Below are 22,770 nucleotides of genomic sequence, written 5' to 3'. Positions count from 1 at the left end.
GGTAGTGTGAGAGCCAGCAGAGAGAAGATAGTGACACTCTACCTTGCAGAGCAGAGCAAGTCATTAACCTTCTTTATAGCTTTTTAGCTTGCTGGACACTTTTCTTTCTCATCTGGGACACTGCACTGGCTGGGTGGCTATTCCAATTCAGGCTGGGCAGGTGATGCAGTGGTGCCCCTGGGCACTCTGCAGGATAAAGCAATGCCTTCTTCATCATCCCCCCCATCCACCAGGATACAAAGACTCCTGATCCTGAACCAGGGTGCCACTATCTCTATCACTGCGACGTCGTCTCAGAGTAGAGTGCGAAGGGCAGTTGCGGCATTTATGGTGGTGCATAGATGGGGCTTAAATGTTGCATCTGGAGCATAAATGGAAGATTCTGGAAGCAACGAGCACTTCCATCTTTGAAAATGCATGATTGAAAGTGAAAAGTGCTGTGAAGGCCATATGCATAATTAATGAGGTGAGGAGCACAAAGTTACGTGAGATAAGTTACCACAGAGTTCTGGCGAGAACCCTAATGTGGTTTCCCTGAAATTGATACTAATCCAACAATTGGACCCAAAGATTCAAATGTTATCTTTCCATATATTGCTGTAAACAATGAAAAAATTAGTAAGAATTGTAACAATAGAAACCTTGTGCATACCTACAATGGAACATACGTTTCCTACTGATACCTTAAGTAGTGTTACACAATGGTCTAATAACCAAAACCACTTTTTGTTGGACAGATTTATTTTACATTGCTGTAAACACTGTTGCTTAATTATCAGTTATTTTTAATAAATAGGTTTCATAATCAACATAAAGTGCAGAGATAGGGACACTACCACTGTTCCACAAGACCCCTTTACCTGTCAGTTATATGGTAAGACATATTACAAGCAAATTGTCAAAAACTAGTGAATCCAAGATAACCTTTCTGTAAAAGTGGGATTCTAAATCTCTGAACAACATCTGCATTGCACTTGTTTTGGGATAAATCTTTTTTCTTAACTCTTCGTTAAAAATTCTAACCATCACGTGGTAACATTTTCCATTTTGACAATACATGCAAACAATGACGATGCTTCTGACATTCAATACATAAGTACATGTGTATCTCTGCAAAATGTTCTATACATTCTACACAGAATGTATAGAACTATGACATCTTTCTCTTTCTAAATATGTATACATATATATATCTATATACATGTATTACATATATACACATACACAGACACACACCCGCACATAAGCATGTACATATAAACTGTATGTAGCTATTAATATGCTTAGTTTAGATAATTCAAAAAGCCTGTTCAGTAATTTTACTCTCCTTTTGTTCGTAAGCAATATCCTATTAATCTCATTGCTATCACTGACTGGGTCACCGCTTTTCAAATTTATTAATGAAAAGTAATTAAGCATTCAAGAATACATACAGCAGTTGGCACATTACATCTTACAGTATGGAAAACATATTAATCAATTCTCCATCTCCTGTCCCGAAGATCTGCTGAGATGCTTGCATCTCAAATTATGTCATTCAACAAAGAATGCATTTATCCTTTCCAAATAAAATACTGGAATAAATATTGACATTGTGGATACTCATCCAAATGAGTATTAAGAATATTGAATTCACAGAATTATCAATTTGCTTTCTTTATTAAGTGCTTTGAAGTATTGTGTGCGTTTCAACATATTGTATTGAAGTCAGTAAGATTACCTATTTCACAAAAGGTTTGACATAGCAGAATCAACAGCACAGTCACAGCAAAAATGCTACTTTTTTTTTTGTTCTCCCTGCAGAGTGCCTATAATTCTATTAGCACTATTTTCTTTCTTCATTTTTTGCATCCCATGCCAGATCTCAAGTTCTCTGAAGCAATCCTTAATCATGCTCCCCAAAGGCCTCGGCCTGCATGCAGCAATTTCTCCCCTGCTCTCAGCACAGATGTTTAAAGCACATTCCATTACACCTACATGCCATTATAGCTAATGGCTTATTTTGACAAAAAGCTGCTCTCTACCCAGTACAGCAGAGGGAAAAACATCCTCATGCATCTTCTGCACCCTTAAGCAATTACAGGAGAGAAGAACTACATCAGAATGTTATAATGTTAATTACATACTGAAACATCTAAAAATGTGACCAGCAATTTATTATGCTATTTTTCGCAAACAGACTAAGTATTTGGAGCAAGTAAATATTAAGTATTAAAACGTAATTTTTGTTGAAAATAGAAAGCTAAAGGAAATTTGTGGCATATAAATTGCTGGGGAAAAAAAAGGACATTTATATTCATTTTAGGTTTTATACGCTGTGGAAATACACTCACACTGAGAACAATTAAACAAATTGCTTTACTTATTTTCCAGTTAGCATAGATCACGTAATTTGACCCAGAATACAAAATGTCTCAATGTTTCCAACCCTAACAATTGGTCCTTGTGCACATACCCAGCTTATGAATTGACCACCCCCACACACACTTTTTCATCTATAACTTGCTTTACTTCCATTGATAGTCACCTTCAATTTGTCCCACAAGCATATGTTTTACTTATCTTATAATTAGGCTGAAGGGAACAATATAGGATGTATTGTTAAACTATGCAGTAGGTTAAGGCATGCCCACAGGGCAGACCCTTCATGGCAAATAGTGGAGAGGACTGAACCTTTCAACAAAATGAATAATGTATGAAGCTGGTCTCAAGCAAGACATCATAACACCAAATAACTTTGCCACAAGAGGGGAATCTGTTATTAATGAAAATCTAATGCAGGAATGAAGAAAGAGGATATCACCCAGAGATTTAAATGAACCATGGAAAGGATCTAGCCACTAGTTTGATTTTTGAAAGCATTGATTGTAATTTATCTTCAAAAATCATCAGAATGGTTTCATCATAAACAGAAATGGTCTGTTATTTTTCTGTCATCAAAGTCTTACCAGACGATAAGGCTGCTGTCTCATTAGAGGCAGAGAGACAACTGGTGGTGATTTAACCTGAAGACTACCCCACCTCAGGCAAGGGGAGAAGTTGAGAAAGAGAATCCTTCACGGTAACCACAGCCGTTGATAGGAATTGAACCCGTGCTGTTAACATCTCATTGCTTTGCAAACCAACTGCCCAATCAACTGAATTAAACTGACCCCACAGGAATTGCAATACCTTCATAACACAGTTAAGTTTGTCCCATCAAACCTGACTCCAGGAAAGGTTTAAGACCAACAGCAAGCTGGTATAGCCACATTATGGAAGGAAAATATGTTGTGCTGTGGCAGGAGACCTAATTTTCAGGGATTACCACAAAGCCTCCGTGTCAAAATTACGAGTCTCCAGCAATTCAGCATCAGACAACAGCAAAATCACCAAGTGTCCGTTTTGCCACATCAGAAACTTGGATGAAGTGCCCATGAACATGAAACAAGCTGCAGATGGGAAAGCTTTGAAGACAGCTTTATTGAAAACCATGGGAGATAAGAATACACAACTCACCATGGTACTAGCCTACATGACCAACAGAACAAAAGTAACATCTATAATCATTTACAAATATAAAACCATGCTGAATATCAAGTTCCCTGTATGCTGTTTTATGCATATCCATGACAATGGGTGGAAGTATGAGAGAGGAGTGAAATTAAAGATCAATAATATTTGGAAAATGTGCCATCACCTATGCAAAGAATGCAGCTTTTTAGTGTCAAGATGTTCAGATCATATACAACAGATGAGATTAAAAGGCACCTGCAGAGAAATAACACCCTAGCTGCAGTTATACCAATCTGTAGATCATCCTTTGGATATCTGGTTCGACAGTGTGTTCACACTGATTGAAATAGGTGAATGGTTGACAGTGTGAAAAATCCTCAGAAAATACAGAATAAACACTCTGTTTGGTTAATGTTTTATAGTTTTGTTATCAAATTGTGGGATGCTATTAGTGAACAGACTGTCATTATTTAAAAAAATAAGGAACATCTAATTTAGTAGATGAGGAGGGAGATGATTTGTTGTGAAATGATGATTTTGAAACCAAAAGTACCAAGTCTGATCCAGTATGAGATCTTTATTATTATGCTATCGTCTAAGTGACACTGAATGAATTCGATAAACTCTGCATTGGATGCCAAAGTCAATAAATTTGACAGGTTTTAAAACACTTTCCTTGTGTTTAAAGCTATCCTTAAACCATGCTACATTAATTTTAATATGAATTACTGGTGTTTTGTTTTCACATATCGAATTGACGACCACCCACACCCACACCCACACTGGCAGCTCACATTTTATACTTGGCACAGAAATCAGCTCCCATTTTTGGAATGATTTTTTGGAGGCTTCAGTTGTTGACTAATCTGTCGAGATGTACTTCATTCACTTTGTAATATTTACCAAAGACACAAGAATAATTACGAACTTTAAAATAAAATTACAAACAGACTCATTAAAATAATCAGCTGTCACCAAGAATATAAATCTGACAGATTGACATTTTGTGACCCACAAACATATCACAATAGTACATATTCTACATCAAAGCTTTTTTAAAAAATCTATTTGAGGAGTCTGCTTAATATTAACATAGATGACAATCTGGCAAGAGGTGCTGATCAAAGATAAATTTCACACCCTCACTTCGCATTTTCTAATTACACCATCTGTGTCAGACTCCTCCATGGTACTTATGTCCAATCTGTCAAATGCTGCATGCCTATGGGAATGCAGAGCAGTTGAGAAATCGCCTCCATTGCTCACCGACAGATCCATCACCCCAATCATAAACCACATGGATATTTTACTAATTGGAAATGGGAACGAATGTTCCAGACTGCATATGCGATGAGGCATTTGGGAGGCAAAACATGAAATTTACTATTCAGAAGATATTACAAGCTTGCCCCAGCATGTGTAGCAAAATGGTTAGAGGTACCCATGCATGCAATAATGTAGTGATCCAGATAGTTCTAAGAAAGACAAAATAGAAAAGCATGTTAATGCAGCATTCACTGATCCACAATAATAAGATAGTTTTTCATCTTTTATGGTTTATGTTTTAAGAAGCAGATTTTTCTTTCACATTTTGCTTCTTATTGTAAATATTAAGAAGAAATGGTGCCTGATGCAAAATTTAATTCGATATTTAATGCTATCTTTTAAATTAATATTAATATTATAATATTGTTGATAATACACATCCCTTTCAACATTCAGTCTGACCTTCCTAAATTTGCCTCATTACAGCTTATGTTCCTAAAATATCGATATGGCAGGACTGAGCACCGAAAATACTGGGGCGGAATTGTCCACTAGCACACATGGAGTGGAGCAGGGCACATTCCTACTCAAGTTCCAGAAGAGCCATCATCTGCATTTGTGGAACATACCCTAAAAACCAGGCAGGAAGTTTCATTGTTCCCATGGCTCTTCCACAACATAAGGCGACCGGCAATGTCTGAAAAGAAATGGCCTGTTTTAGTCTTTTGTTCTTAAGAAACAAGCAGAAGCCTTTATAAAGATAACTGACGTGTGTAGGACCCCGTTTCCTTTAGTGCACGGATGCAGGTTGTGGGATATTGCTGAAATTGGGTGTAAGCAAAAAAAAAGTGAAATCCAAATGGAACCATATTTTGATAGAAGTTCTGGTTGCAAAGGGCCACCTCTTCATTCATCTCACTTTGTTTCATTTGTCACGCTCTTGTCTCTGACTCAGAAAGTGTGGGATTCAACTTTTACTTCACAGAAATCTCAGCTGATGCCCTATGACTGAGAAAGTGCTGCACTGACAGAGGGTGGCATCTTTCTAATAAGATGTTAGCCTGAGATCCCGTCTGGTCTCTCAGGTGAATATATAAGAACTGTGAGGACTATTTTGAAGAAGAGCTAGAGATGTATCCAAATATTTAGTTCTCAATCCACCTCACAAAAGCAGATTACCTGCTCGTGTTCGCATTGCCCCTTGTGCAACTTACAATAACAGTAACCATACTTCAAAAGCTTCTTCACTTACTACAAAGTGCTTTATAATGTCCTGAGGTCGTGAAATGTGCAATAACGATCCAGGTTTGTCGTCTGAATTTTGAAGTAGCAGTGCTGGAGAAACTGTCAGCATTTGCACTAATTACTCATAAGAAACTGACAGCAACTTCTGGAGACTCCACATGCAGAATTCCAGAAGTTGCTGTCAGTGATTCTGCACTTCTCCAGAGGGTGTGCTGTTGAAGTCCCCACAGATTGCAAACAATTAGAAATCGTTGAACTGATAAGAACTTCCCCTTTAATGCTGTAATATCATTGTTGAAAAAAATCCCAAAATGTTACACCTTCTTAATGAGGTGTAACTGAGTTTTTAACAACATACTACGTCTTGACTACTGTTGAAGAAGTTATCAAGGCCCAGGTAACTCCTTTCAGATTTGTGTAATGCTAACCATTTCACATCTGATAAATGTCGTAGTCTTGATATATTTTTCAAACTCCCATTATAGATGTGGTTTAGCTGGCAATGTGATTCCAAATCATAGCTATTTTCTCTTCGCAAAATTTATTAGGAAATGAAGGAAAATCAGTGTTTTTAACTATCTGTAAGAATACTTCAATATGATTCGCTGTTTGCTGTAGTTGATGACAGCATCATCACTGGAGACTTTGCAATCCCCTTCGACTGAGACCCAGACTTGAAGAAGCTCAGAGAGAGGGGTGTGGTCCGTTCCAGGGATCACTGATCATTGTACACTATTTTCTTGGAGTTCAGTGAGGAGCATTGTCACTTCACCACTGATCACAAAATCCCGGTCTTTCTTTCTTTAATCTGGGCCAGAACTGTTACTACCCTTGCTTTACCATTTCACGTTGCAATATCCAAGTTAATTACAGCAAGAAGTTTATAAATAGAGTTAAGAGAAACCATATGCAAATAGTCCTATATTTAAAAACTGTATATTTTACATTAATTGATTAAATTTAATGTTTCCAAGCAAAATTGGCAGACTCTAGAGAAACAAAATAAGGACAGTGACAGTGACATCCAGCGGGCACAATAAGTTTGAATAGCTAACTCTGTCTTGTTCCTTGATGGAAACAGTTAACTAGGCATTGGTGAGAAAATTTGCTGCTGCGTAGCAAAAGCTTGGCATTAGTGCCAAGTGGGGAACTGTGGCATGCCAGATGTGTGAATACATTCTGTAAAGCAGCATCAACCCTCTACAACAGAAAGCTACAATCATTAATCTGAGGGCCTCTGGGATTCAGAATGGTACTGTAACTTGACTGGTGCCAAGACAGTATCAGATAAAGTCATCAAAGAATTGTTAAAAAATTTACCAACATATTTAATGGATTGCATTGTTCAAACAAATGTATTATTGACTCTTTTGAGCAAAAGGAACTCAGGGGCTTGTTATAGGCAGAAAATGTGCATAATAAATGTCCTATAACTGAATCTTGTGCTTAGCAAAAGCTAAAACCCAAAACACTAGTAAAATACAAATGATTGTACAGTACAAAGGGAGACAGGCATGTTGCAAAGTTCAGAGCAAATATCAAATTTGAATTTGTGACAATATTGTTGTAGTCCACTTTGTCATCTCCTTCCCCCACCATCCCAATAAGAAGATGTTTTTCCAAAATAATTCTGAAAAATTATATACATCTTGTATTTTTGATATTTTTTCTTTGAAAAATTGAAGCTTTTTGTTTTGGAGACCGAATCCACAGATATTCCTCAACCAAGATATGAATGAGATCCATTAACTGTTGTTTCAATATTCACTGATTTTCAGCAAGAAATCAGGAGGTGTATACATTATTGAAGAAGTGTACTTCATCTCAACAAAGATAAAAATGGGCTTTAAATCTCTTATCCTTCACCAGCCATATCTCCTCAAAGTGAACTACCCTGAAGTTGTGTAAATGGTAGCAGGCAATTCTCAAGACTGAATTACTTTGCCTTAATGCATGATTGGGTCTTGTAGAATGAAAAAGGTTGCATGGGAAGAATTTATTAAGCTTTTTTCTTGAACATTTGGCTGCACTGAGTTAGAGGTGTACTGGCCACATGGAGAATCAACAGATTAAACTATGGGCAGTCGCTACGTTGTGAAGAGTCTGTTTTCAAGTCCAACATAATGAAAGATGATGTAAAATAGCTGTTCTTAAATGCAGGAACTATTTGCATGTTGAATCTTTGAAATTATACACCAGTATGGGATTGTGGTCATTTCGAATGATCATTTGTAAGTTGGATGTTAGTAATTCAGGGACTTCCTGTAATTGTTGCAATTTCTCCTTGTCTCTTAAAGCTTTCTGAGCAAATTGTCTCAATTTGCCTGGATGCAATGCTTGCTGGTAGTGTGGAATATTGATTCTTATTGTGCAATATTGAGGCCATCCACCATTCAAAAAGTCAAAAGATTATTGGTCTTGCGTCAAACAGTCTATGACTGTCTATAAGGCTCTGATCAATCAAGCTGACAATGCAGGTTTGACTAATCTGATGAAAAGACTGCAGCGAGATTCTAATTGCTATCATCCTGTACCTAGCTACTGAATTAAAACAGATGATCTTAATCTGTAATGTGCATTGATGCAGATCACTAAGGTTGACAATGCTAGTCAATTAATGATTTCTATGTCTTTATATGTTATACAATTTTAATGTTGAAGGAAAGAATGGGACACTATTAGAAAGGCAAATGATCAGTTCAAAGATGATCAGTTTTACTTTAAAAATCACTTTTAAAATTATCAGTTACAAAAGATTGTTATTATTATTGTATTCCCGGGGTCTTTTGTAATGACAGCTAATTCTGATGAGACAAACTTTCTTGGGTCATTACTGGGTAAAACCTTTCTGGAAATGGGATTATAGCTACATTAGTCAGGGATGCCCTGCAGTTAGTGGTAATGGACTGGAGTGGGCTTTCTGCTTCTGTCTTGGCTGCCAGCTCTGTACTCTCAGCAGCATCTCCAGGGATGGTGGTGACTGTTGGGTCTTCAAGAAGCCCCACCAGTAAATGCACTGGAGCCTCGAAACGGAGCTTATAACTGGGTCTCAAGTCAGGGAAGGGGGATGAACTCTGCCAGGATGAGGAAGAGAAAATGAGTTTGAGCTTTAAAATCCAGGAAGTAATTGAGTACCTGAGTGACCAAGACTTTGGGTAGAAGAGGGGGGATTTGGTATCTCCTGATTTTGAAAGGAAGCCATAAGGAAAATGTTCCTACATTCTCACCAAAGTCCCAAGCAGGTTTACTTCCGATCCCTATACCTCTCCCACAGGCATCTGACTGGAGTGGGAAACAGTCTTTCAGTGGCTAAATAATTGATATGATTCCAATAAGTACTAAGTTACTTCATGAAATATAGTAATCAATAACATCTAACAGGAGATGAAAGAATGTATAGTTTGGCTTCAGCTGCCACAAAAATAGCTAAAATTTGATGTTAACTTCAAATAAAACAAAATATTTTTGATGTATTTGTCAAAGTTCAGGTGTCTGAATGTAGCCTCAAATAGTTACAGATATTGGCTGCTGCTGAAGCACCGAATAAAACACTGCTGGCCTAACTGATCCAAACTCTACTGTAATTTTATTAATACTCACTGGGATACAATGATAACCACATAACTAATTTACTCAAACAAATGTAAACCGAGAGTGCAACATGGAAACAGCCCAACCACTGAATAAAAGCAAAACAAAAATGCAGATGCTAGAAACCTGAAACGAAAACAGAAATTACTGGATCACTGGACAGAAAACGTTAACTCTGTTTTTGTCCGTACAAATGCTGTCACTCCTGCTGATTATCTCCAGCATTTTCTGTCATTACACCATGTACTTACTTGTGGGAGGGTATGCCTTACTTTTGAACTGGGTAACGTGGTTGAGGAACATAGGAGCAGACTTAGGTCATTCAGCACCTTGAGCCTGCCTTGCCATTCTAAATCCTGGCTGATCATTTACCTTAATCTCATATTTCCTTGCATTCTTTCTTCCTACCTACCAATAGCAGCTCCAACAATATGTTTTTCTGTTTCTTACTCTTTTATATTCAACATCTATTCTCTCCTTCATTACAAATTTATTGGTCCTCTTTTGCTGAATTCTAAAATTCTCCTAATTCTGTAGTTTCTTTTGGTAACATGGCCTCCCAACTCCTGTACTCAATACTCTGACCAAAATAATTTCCTTTCTTGGTCAGAGTATCGAGTACAGGAGGAGTAAAATTAACTAGGCAAAAGTGAGGACTGCAGATGCTGGAGACTAGAGTCAAAAGTGTGGTGCTGGAAAAGCACGGCAAGTCAGGCAGCATCCGGGGAGCAGGAAAATCAATGTTTTGGGCAAAAGCCCTTCATATTGAGTACAGGAGTTGGGAGGTCATGTTACGGCTGTACAGGACATTGGTTAGGCCACTTTTGGAATATTGTGTGCAATTCTGGTCTCCTTCCTATGGAAGGATGTTGCGAAACTTGAAAGGGTTCATAAAAGATTTACAAGGATGCTGCCAAGGTTGGAGGATTTGAGCTACAGGGAGAGGCTGAACACGCTGGGGCTGTTTTCCCTGGAGCGTCGGAGGCCGAGGGGTCACCTTATAGAGTTTTATAAAATCATGAGGGGCATGGATAGGGTAAATAGACAAGGTCTTTTCCCTGGAATGGGGAAGTCCAGAACTAGAGGGCATAAGTTTAGGGTGAGAGTGGAAAGATATAAAGGGGACCTAAGGGGCAACGTTTCCATATAGAGGGTGGTGCATGTGTGGAGTGGGCAGCTCAAGGAAATGGTGGAGGCTGGTACAATTGTAACATTTAAAAGCCATCTGGATGGATATATAAATAGGAAGGGTTTGGAGGGATATGGACCAGGTGCTGGCTGGTGGGACTATATTGGATTGGGATACCTGGTCGGCATAGACTGAAGTCTGTTTCTGTGCTGTACATTTCTATGACTCTCTGACTCTATAACTGTATAAGTCCTGTGGTTTGATCTTATACTTTTTAAACTTCCCTTGTTGACCATGGCTATATCCTTTTATCATCAGGTACTTTTTTCCTTAAAAGAATGTATACTTTTTGAAAACCATGAATTAATTTTTTCAAATACCAGCTGCTTTCATATCTACCATCAAATTGTTGAAAGCATTTTCCAATCCATTACAGTCAACTTTGTCCTCAGACTTTCAGAATTGTCCTTGTTCAGATTTAAAATGGCAATTTAGGACAACTTTCAATATGGCTGTAAAATATATTATTGATATGAAAAATGTAATTGGTGAAAATTGCAGGGTAAATTCATAAGAAGTAAATGGTGTACAAATGCAAACAACTGACCTTGCTGAAGTTTTTACAGCCAGCTTCTTGAGATGAGTTTAATATGCTGATGCTCTCTGCACACATTGACCCAGACACAAGAAATATGATTGATGTGTGAGTGAATTATCCAATGTGACTGAGCCTTGTGGGATACTGCAAGAATTTTAATGAGATGTGACAATTAAAAGTAAATGTCTGAATAATATGGTGGGGGTGTTCAGGTTCAGAGCTATGTGCTTCACTTGCAGTATGTTGAAACACATAACAACATAACCTGTGAAATAAAACAGCCATGTGACACAGAGTGCCTTGAGCCTCCTTGGAATTCAGGAAGATTGTGGCTAATGTTATAGTCTATATTCCCACCTGCACTGCCATAGACCTTGACTCCGATAGACCAATAAGCTGCCCGACCCAACCTTTAATAGCGTCAATAACGTAGCCTTCCGATCTCTTTTTGCTGGAGATTCTGAAGATTCATGTCACTTCAAGAAAAGAAGTTCCTCCTTGCTCCAATTTAAATGGATTTTCTCTTATTCAGAAACTAAGCCATCCTGTTCTTGATCTGCTTACGAGGGAAACATTTTCTCAATATGTTCTGTCTTTCTGTTATTTCTTTGTGATGATCTCACATCACTGAATGTAAATACCATAGTATGGGTGGAATTAGAAATTGCACTAGACTATACTAAAACTGTAAACTAGAAGGCTCAGATGAGCATGATGACATGAATAAAATTAGTCCTTTGCTGATGGAACAGCAGAACAGATGCTGGTGCATATCACTGATATATGTGGCTATCATGTCTAGCAGTATTTGGCATTAATGTTTAATAAATAGTGTTACTTTAAAGTCTAAGCCCAAAGTCAGTTCTTGACTTTGCCTTCTCATTGAGCAGTCTTTAAGAAAAGAACCCAATACATTCCCACTTAATTTTATGTTATTAGCAAATGATGCTAAACCCGAATGGTAACATTTTGTATTTTATGGACAAAGGCAGCCAGATTCATCCATACAGTTTGTGGCATTGTATAGTCTCTCTCTATTTAAATAATACCTTATTAATCTATTCTTCTTTTTCTGAAATTATTATCCCTTTGCCAACTCTTTTGGTATTTCTGCAGCCTTCAGAAACTAAGAATCAGGATTCAACATGGGTGTCAAGTCCATATTTGTCAGTTCTGTGATATTGCCACAGGACGCCTCTTCATTGGCTGTTTTCATGCTCACTGTCCTATTGGAAGTGCAAGTTTCCCATCAAAGGGCCAGAAATCTGCTCCAGTCAAGTGAACTGAGAGTGGCTGAGACAGATAGGAAATCTCAAGGGCATCTCAACATTAGGATGGCACTGGAGATGTAATATTAAATTAGGAGAACAACTGGAACATTTAGATCAGAGGGAAGATATCTTTGGTTAGATTATTGAGGCTGTTTTTCATGTCTGCAGGCCCCCTCCTTTGGCCACCTCCATTGAAGTGGTGACATCCATAAGGAGACTTCTCCAGCAATGATAAAATACCAACAATTCCACAACTCAACTCATAGTGAAGTTTATCCAGGGTCCTGCACATCCATAGGACAATTAATGGTGGTGGGAATGCATTAGTGGGCTGGCCTGATTCAGTTCTTTCCTAATTTCCCACTCCCCACTTATAAGCCTACTACCATGTGAATGGGAAAATTCATATAACTCAATTTAGATACTTACCTTCTGCTATAAAGATCAGCTTAGTTCTACTGGACTCTATGAATGACTCTAAATTCTTACCATCATTTGCTCTCTCAGAGAGAGAGATAACTGGTGGGGATTTAACCTGATGGTCACCCTGCCTCAGGTGAGGGGAAAGATTAAGAAGGAGAATTGTTCATGGTAACCTCATGCAGTGTGCGAATTGAACCCATGCTGTTAGCATCATTCAACAATTGAGCTAACTGATCCCTACAGTGTGGAAACAGGCCCTTCAGCCCAACAAGTCCACGCCAACCTTCCAAAGAGTATCCCATCCAAACCCATTTCCCTTTGACTAATGCACCTAACACTATGGTCAATTTAGAATGGCCAATTCACCTGGCCTGCACATCTTTGGACTGTGGGAGGAAACCAGATCACCCAGAGGAAACCCACGCAGACACGGGGAGATTGTTCAAACTCCACACAGACAGTCACCCAAGGCTGGAATCGAACCTAGGTCCCTGCCGCTGTGAGGCTGTAATACTAGCACTGAGCCACCATGTGTACCACCCTTTGTACTACACTTTTGATATCACTTTATGGCTATAGGATAGAGTGTTGAGTTATCTTTGCCTATGATCCTTCTCAACTTGCATCACCTCAAACAAAAATTATTCCCACAAAAAAAGGTGAGAATCCCAAATTTAGATGTTCGTGAGCATACAGAGCAGGATTGCAAAAAAAGGGTTATTTCACACACCGAGGGTGCTAGACTGTAGAAAGCCTACAGGAATAAAGCAAGCAATAAAGTTAAAATTAAGCAGAATGTAAGGAAAGCAAAGAGGAAAAAAATGTTGGCAGGTAAGAGAGATCCTGTTCTTCTTGCATTCTCTGGCTGAAGGCAGATCCAGAGCACAACCTCTACTATAGGTGGGGCAAAGAGATAGGTCCTGAATCCAGTTGCCTGGAACAGGAATAGAACCCTATGCAGTTGCCACCAATCTGATTTGTAATAGCCATTCAGCTGACCATCCCTCCCATCACCCACTCCACCTCAAGAAGATCAAATACCTGTGACAACTTTTGCCATGAATATCATACAGTGGAACTACAGGTGGGAATAGTAGAGACTCCAATTACTTACCATCACATGACTAACCAGGAATCTCACCCACTCTTACCACTTGTGTTCCCCTTGGCCAACAAGTCCTGGAATGGGACCTGAACACAGAGCAGAGGCAGAACTGCTATTAACTGTGTCACAAAGGACCCTAAAAGAAACTTGAGAAACATATATGAGTGAATAACAAGGAAATATACTAATTAGAGACCAGAAAGCTAACATGCTTAGAGATGCAAGACGTAGTCATGGTGTTGAATAAATAATTTTCCTATTTTTCAAAACTGAGAGAATCAAACAGTGTAATTAAGGAGGAAGAGTGAAGTATTGGGTAGGATAAACCATGAGGGAAGACATATTAAGACGTCTAGTATCTTTGAAAGCAAAAACAAAATCATTAAGCTCAAATAGAATGTATCTCAGGTTGCTAAATGAGGTAAATGAAGAAATAGACAAGGCTCTGACCAGTATTTACCTATTTTCTTTGACTATAGGTGCAGTCAGATGACTTGACTGAAGTCCATTTAACATGTTTTAAAAAAAGGATGAAAGGCAGATCTGAGTAATTGCAGTGCTTTGCAGAAGGATCCGACTGGACTCGAATTGCTGACTCGATTTCTCTCTCTACAGGTGCTGTCAGACCTGCTGAGTTTATCCAACAGTCCCTGTTTCAATTTTTAATTACAGGCCAGAGATCCTAATCGCAGTCGTGGGCAAATTATTGGAAAAAAATTCTGAGAGATGGCAGACATCATCATTTAGGGGAGTATGGATTCATCGAGAACAGTTAGCATGGATTTGTTAAAGGGAAGGTTGTATCTGACGAACTTGATTGATTCCTTTTTAAGTAAGTAACAAAAAAGATCAATGAGGAGCCAGAATGTAATGTGGATTGAATAATATAGATTTTGGCAAAACTTTTGACATGATCCCACGTGGCAGACTGATCAGTTAATTAAAGGCTTATGAAGATCAAAGAGAAAATGGCAAATTGGATCCAAAACTTGCTCGATGGAAAGAAGCAAAAGGTAGAGGTTTCTTTGTAAACTGGAAGGTTGTTACCAGTGGAGTTCCACAGGGTTCAGTACTAGGTCACAAATCAATTGTTTAGACTTAACTGTAGCAGATACGATTGATATTTGCAGATAATATGACAGTGAAAAAGCACATTGTTTAGTGCAGAAAAAATAAATGCATTGCTCTGAGAGGCTTTTGTTTTATTTATGTGAATGCTATTGGTAAAGCTTGCATCTATGATGGCATCTATCTCTAATTGCCCTTGAGGAGGTGATGGTGAGTTGCCTTCTTAAATCACTACAACCCATGTAATATAGATACACACACAATGTTGTTAGGAGGAGGCTCAGGGTTTTGACTCAGTGGCACTGATATAGTTCCATGGTCAGGGTCGTGTCTGGCTTGGACAGGAGATGCATCAGCTGCCCTTTTTCTTTTTAGGTCGTAGAAAGGTTTGAAGGTGATGTTGAAAGAACCTTGTGCTGCAGTGCACCTTATAGATGGTCCACATTGCTGCCAGTGTACATTTGTGGTGCAGGGACTGAATATTGAAGGTGTTGGATAAGCTGTCAATCAAGTGGCTGCTTTGCCCTGGATGTGGCGAATTTCTTGAGTTTTTGTTTAAAGTGCACTCTCCAGGCAAGTGGAGAGTATTCTATTGCATCCCTAACTTGCAACTTTTTCGGCAGTTGTCAAGTTTCGAGAAATCAGGAGGAGAATTACTGACAGCAGAATTCCCAGCTTCTAACTTGGATTCTTATGGCTTCTTATGGATACAGTGTTTATCTGGCTGGTCTCAGTCAGTTTCTGGTAAATGTTTACCCTGACGGTGTCTGAGGGACATGCAGCAATGGTAAAAATACCATTGAATTTCACCATGTGATAACTGCATACTCTCCAGTCAGAGATGACCATTGTCTGGCACTTGTTACTTGCTATTAATGTAACTTGTCACTTGTCAGTCCAAGTCTGAATGATTTTCAGGTCCTGTTGCGTTTGGTCATGGTCTACCTCAGTATCTGTTGGGTAGAAAATGGTGTTGAACGTAGTGCAGTTGTCAGCAAACATTCCCATTTCTGAACTTACATTTGGTTATTGATGAAAAAGTTGAAAATGGTTGGATTTAGGAAACTACACTAAAGAACTCCTGTAGTAATATCCTGGAACTGAAATGATTGATTACCAAAAAAACACAATCATCTTCCTCTGTGCCAGACATGACTCCAACTGTTTTCTCTCTAATTTCCATTGACTCCAGTTTTGCTTAGGATCCTTGATGCCATATTTGGTTAAATGTTGTTTAAACTTAAAGGGTAGTCATCCTCATTTCTCCTTTGAAGTTTATCTCTTCTGTCATGTTCAACTAAAGGGTGTAATGAGGTCAAGAGCTAGATGACCATCATGGAACCAAAACTGGACAGCATCGAGCAAGTTGTTGCTGAGTAATGCTGCTTGATCGCGCTTTTGTTGACATATCCAACACTTTGCGAGGACTGAGTAGTTAGATGGGTTGGGTAATTGGCCAAACTCAATTTGTCCTATTTCTTATGTACAAGATAGACCTAAGCAATTTTCCACACTGTTGAGCTGATGTCAATGTTGTGGCTGGACTAGAACAGTTTGGTTCGAAGTGCGGATTATGCTGAAATACAAGTCTTCAGTACCATTGCCAGAATATGGTCAGGGCTCATAGCCTTTGCAGTATCCAGGGTCTTTACACATCTCTTGATATGAAGTGAATGAAATTGGCTAAAGGCTAATGATGGAGATCCCAGGGGTGATGAAGAAAGATCGTCCATGCTGCACCTCCATCTGAAGCTCCTTGTAAATGATTACAAGCAAAACAAAGATTTTCCTGCCAAAACTAAAGACTCTCTTTTAAAAAAAAATCAAAAGATTTGGAGGACCATGCTGATCTTGTCCAGACTAAAGAGGCCTCACCTCTGTTTGGATGTCAGTCTTGAGTAGGATTGCATCTATATTAGTCTAACAATAACCAGGTGAAATAGATTCATGGAGTCACAGCATTGCAGGGCACGGAAACAAACCCTTTGGTCCAACTCCCATCCATGCCAACCAGATATTCAAAATTAATCTAGTGCCATTTGTCGGTATTTGGTCCATATCCCTCTAAACCATTCCTATTCATGCACTTATCCAAATGCCTTTTAAATGTTGTAATTGTAACCGCCTGCATCACTTTCTCTGGCAGCTCATTCTGTATGTGCACCAGCCTCTGTGTGAAAAAGTTGTCCTTTAGGTCCCTTTAAATCTTACCTCTTTCATTTTAAATCTATGCCCTCTGGTTTTGGACTCCCCTACCCTGAACATAGAACATAACAGCGCATTACAGGCCCTTCAGTCCTCCATGTTGAGCTGACCTGTGAAACCAATCTGAAGTCCACCTAATCTACACTATTCCATTATGATCCATATGTTTATCCAATGACCATTTAAATGCTTTAAAGTTGGCGAGTCTACTACTATCACCCCTCAATTTAAAGCTATGCTCCTGGGGAAAAGACCTTGCCTATTTCCCCTATCCATGGCTCTCATGATTTTATAAACCTCTATAAGGTCACTCTACAGTCTCCAACACTCCAGGGAAAATAGCCCCCGTCTATTTAGCCTTTTCCCATTCTCAAACCCTCCAACTCTGGCAAATGATGAACCAATTCAATGCAAAGGTATGGAATGTGAGTTCACCAAAGCCAGAACTGGCATCTATCCTCAATAAATCCTTCAGAAATGCATTTCTGGACAAACCCAAAGAAAACTAGGCAGAATACTGCAGATGCTGAAGATTAGAGTCAAGATTAGAGTGGTGCTGGAAAAGCACAGCTGGCCAAGCAGCATCTGAGGAAACATTCCTGATGAAGGGCTTTTGCCCGAAACGTCAATTTTCCTGCTCCTCGGATGCTGCCTGACATGCTGTAGTTTTCGAGCACCACTCTAATCTAAACCCAAAGAAAAGACCATTGATATTCTATTAATGAAAGGTGCAAATTCAAGGTCGTTGTAACAGATCACCAGTGACTATAGTGATGAACTTTGGAACAACTATTGCAGCCATTATTAGATTCAGTGAGACATCCAAATATTGTACCGGGCATAACTTGTCTCCCCCAGCAAGATCATGTCCGACATTATGTGATATGCAAGTTATGTTCTACAAGAGGACTTTGGGTTAAAGTGTGTCAGAAATCCAACATATACAGAGAAATCCAAAGTACAGCATAATGCCTGACAGCTGCCTGTGAAGAATATTCCTGATGGGTAAGAGCTTAATCCTGAGTTCTCAGGTGCCAAGCATTTTTCTAAGCTTGCATCAAAGAATGCATATTGGTCCTTACATCAGGAACTGATAACTTTCAAAACTTCTTTCAGCAAATATCGTTGCCTCAGATAACCTTTCAGATTATCTACATTACTCCTGTAACATTTGGATTATCAGTGAATATCTATCAGGTTGGCGCTGTATCGCAGATGACATTACAGTTGTCAGAAGAACTAATCATGAACAAGATACAAACCTTCGGTAGCTCAAGACAGTGTCAAGAAAGCATGATCTTGTAGAAAATGTCAAATCAACATAATAGTTTCTTTGGTTCAATCTACTGATTAACTGGCGTTAGACCTGATCCTAATAAAATAGATGATACTCAGAAGTTGCCAACACCATGAAGCAAAGGTGACCTACTTTTCTCAGTTTCTGGGTGTTATGGTTTCTGTAACATTTTATATGGTCAAACCGAGGTACTTCCCTATTTAAAATCTTCTCTTTAAAAATTTGATACATATGATACATGCAGCAGGGGGCAATGGCCTAATAGTATTACCACTGAGCTGGACTGTTAATCCAGAGACTCAGGTTATGTCCTGGGGACCCTTGGGAGATGGTGGATTTTGAGTTTAATGTAAATTTGGAATTAAGAGTCTAATGCTGATTATGAGTCAATTGTTAGGAAAAAAAACATCTGTTTCACTAAAGTCCTTTAGGGAAGAAAACTGCCATCTTTATCTGTCTGGCCTACAGCAAATGTGGTCGACTCTCAACTGACCTCAATTAGGGATGGGCAATAAATGATAGCCTAACCTGTGATGCAGTCATCCCATTAATGAATTTTAAAAAGGTATGAAACTCACCATCATACATTTAATCTCTTAAAAATGCTCTAGCATCCCATAAGTGTGAGCTTCAATATTATAACCTCTTCAAACTCACCCCTTTGGATGCAGATGAATCCCAGAAAGACTCCGGAGCATGTCTATTACAGGACATCAAGCCTTTTGCATTTGTTTTCATGTGTTTTAAGAGCTCAGGCTAACTCGTCCAACATTGAAAGGGAGAGTCCTGATCTAGTCTTGGGATAAAATGGTTTCATTTGGATCTATTGTGCAAACACTTCATTGCCCATACCAATAATAACACATTAGAAATGATCTACCAAAAATCTCTCATGTGTTGTTTTGTCTAGTAATAGTGTTTCTACTTCTGGACCAAGAGGTTTGGGTTCAAGTCACACCTACTCCAGAGGTGTGTGATAGTAACTCTGAAGAGGCTGATTACAAAATATAAACAAAAAAGCTCTCACAAGTGTCTACAACATCTGCATGTGAACAGCAAAGGCTGTGACTTAAAAGTAAAATACCAGCCAGCTTCTCAAACAACCTTCTCTGATGTTTTTTAGCCAACTTCATTTATCGGAGAAGAAAAGTGAGGCATCAATACAATGCCTTTCCAAAAGCCATCACCTCTGACTGTACAGCACTATTCTTAAGTGTCAATCCAGATTTTTGCCCTCAGGTTCTGGACTGAGATTTGAACCAGCAACCTTCTGATTCCCTGTGAGAATTCGACCAACTGAGCCAACTTCTAACAGATGGTAAAACACTTCAACTAACTCCGTACTGACTTGGTGCTGGTAGGCGCTGTTTTTTTTTAATCACTGACAGATAAATGTGTTAAGGCTGGATGATTGGTGGCTTACCAGATAATGCTGTTAAATGGATGCTTTAGTCTCCTCTACAATATTGGAGGTGTAGATGCAGATGAATTTTGATGGACAGGGAGGTTGCTTAGATGATCTGAAATAAGGAAGATAAAACATGTGAATGGGTGGGCATTATTCCCTTGAGATTAAGATGATGGTAAAACTTTGTGAGTGAGCATTTATTCACACAAGGCAATGCAAGTGTTTGCCAGGCAAAAGAACAGAAAGCAGAGCTTAAAAGTAGGAATAATTCCATCAACTTGCCTTCCTTTAACATGTTTGTTTTGGTAGAAGATAAAGAATATAAGGAGCTGGGTAGTGTGTCAAGGTGATGTAAGATTGCCAAGGAAGGAGAGGAAACTTGCATTTATGTAGCATCTCCCATGACCACCAGAACTCTCAAAGACCTTCAAAGACATTTTTTTTAAATGATATGATACACTGCTATAATGTAGCCAAGTTGCATCCAGCAAGCTCCCAAATGCAAGAATATGATAACTATAAAATCTGTTTTTGTGATGTTGATGAAAGGATAATATTGGCCAGGACACACGGATTTACTTGCCTGTTCTATCAAAATACTGACATAAGATCTTTTATGACGATCAGTGAGGCAGATTGGCCCCAGTTTGAAAGTTCTGCAGTTAAGTGCCCCTCTTGATTTTTTTTTTGCTGAAATCTTACGTCTCAGAGACAGATTTTCTTTATAGTTACTTCATGAGATAAGGGCTTTGCTGGTTGAATCAACATTTATTTCACATCCTGGATTGCCCTTATGAAGGTAGTGATGGTGATCTGTCTTCCTGAACTGCTCCAGTCCATTTGGTGGAGGTATATTCACAGGCAATTCTTCAGGGAGGATTTTGACCCAGTCACAGTGAAAGGATAGTGATATATTTCCAAATCAGGATGGTGAATGGCTTGGAGGGAAGCTTGCATATGGTGGTGCTCTAACATTTTTGCTGCCCTTATCCTTCTCAATGGTCCAGCCAATGGTCATGGCTGTGATAGAACTGGAATCAGATCTGACACCTAAATGGTGGAAAAATGAGAGTATCAAACTGGAGACAGAGCTGGTGGTCTTGTGCAGAAGGGTTGCTCCATGTTCCAGTGGAGATTTTAGATCTGCGAAGCATCATCCAACCCTGAGCTTGCACCTTCCTGGACCAGGAAGTCCATCCAATCTTCATGTGTGCCACTGAACTGATACCACCTCCCAGAGGTAAATTCATGCCCACTAACATCTTTGTTCCATCAATCAACTAGCTCCCAGTTTACATCATTTATAGATAGAACCTAAACAATCAGAGTCACACAGCACAGAAACAGATCCTTTAGTCCATCTCATCCATGCCGACCAGATTTCCCAAACTAAACTAGTCCCATTTGCCAGCATTTGGTGCATATCCCTCTAAACCTTTCTTAATACATCCCTATCCAAATGTTTTTTAAATGTAACTGTATCTGCTTCTACCACTTCCCTTTGCAGTTAATTCTATATATGAACCACCCTCAGCACGAAAAATCTGCCCTTTGGGTCCCATTTAAATCCTTCCCCTCTCACCTTAAAATTATGCCCTCTAGTTTTGAGCTCACCTATCCTTGGGAAAACACCTTTGTTATTTACCTTATCTTGGCCCCTCACGATTTTATGAACCTCACCTTTTAACCTCCCATGATCCTGGGAAAAAAGTCCCAGCCAATGCTGCCTCTGCTTGTATCTCAAACCCCGGGCCTGGTAACATCCTTGTATCCTTACTGCACCCTCTCCAATTTAATAGCATCCTTCCTATAGCTGGGTGACGAGAGCTGTACACAATATTCCAAAAGTGGCCAGACCAACATCTTGTACCGCCACAACATGACATTCCAACTCCTACACTCAGTGCTCTGACCAATGAAGGTACACATGCCAAACGCCTTTCCACCGCCTTGTCTACCTGTCATGTCACTTTGAAGAACATTATGCACCTGAATCCCTAAATGTCTTTGTTTGACACCACTCCCAGGGAAATGATCCAGACCACATGCTTTGGTGGTTCCTATGATTGGTCATTTGTCTTAACCTCCTTCTGCACTAACCCAATCCCATTTTAAATGAAAGCTGTACTTAATTTTCATTGGCATGTATTCATCGGCATTTTGCTCATTCTCACTACTTATTCTGCTAATTCTATTTTCTATTTTACTATGCCTCCAAATGTGAGCACTGGGATCTACAAAAGCAGACTGATTCCCTAGTGAGACTGCCCTCTGGCAATCAACAACATCAAAGTGATGAATCTTACATTTCCATCTATAACTTTAGGGTTCTGCTGCAGGAAAAGTGCAAAAAAAAAACCTGAATCAGTTTTAATAGAAAGGAGAAAGAAGACCTAACATTTTTCTTTCACTCTGACGAAGGATTACTGGACACAAAATGTCAACTCTACTTTCCGTACACTCATGCTGCCACACCTGCTGAGTTTTAGAAACAATTTTCTGTCTTGTTTCTGATTTGCAGTATTTGTAGTTCTTTTTTTTCTGTTTTAATGGTATCTAAAAAGTTGGGGAATGAGACAAATGGCTAATGGGTAAATTCCTCATGACAGTAACTGACAGTCAGATAAAGTTCCTTACCCCAATCTTTTTTCAGATGCTGACAGACTAGA

Source organism: Chiloscyllium punctatum, chromosome 5, assembly GCF_047496795.1.
Source record: "Chiloscyllium punctatum isolate Juve2018m chromosome 5, sChiPun1.3, whole genome shotgun sequence".
Classification (NCBI taxonomy): domain Eukaryota; kingdom Metazoa; phylum Chordata; class Chondrichthyes; order Orectolobiformes; family Hemiscylliidae; genus Chiloscyllium; species Chiloscyllium punctatum.
This window is presented reverse-complemented; position numbering follows the sequence as displayed.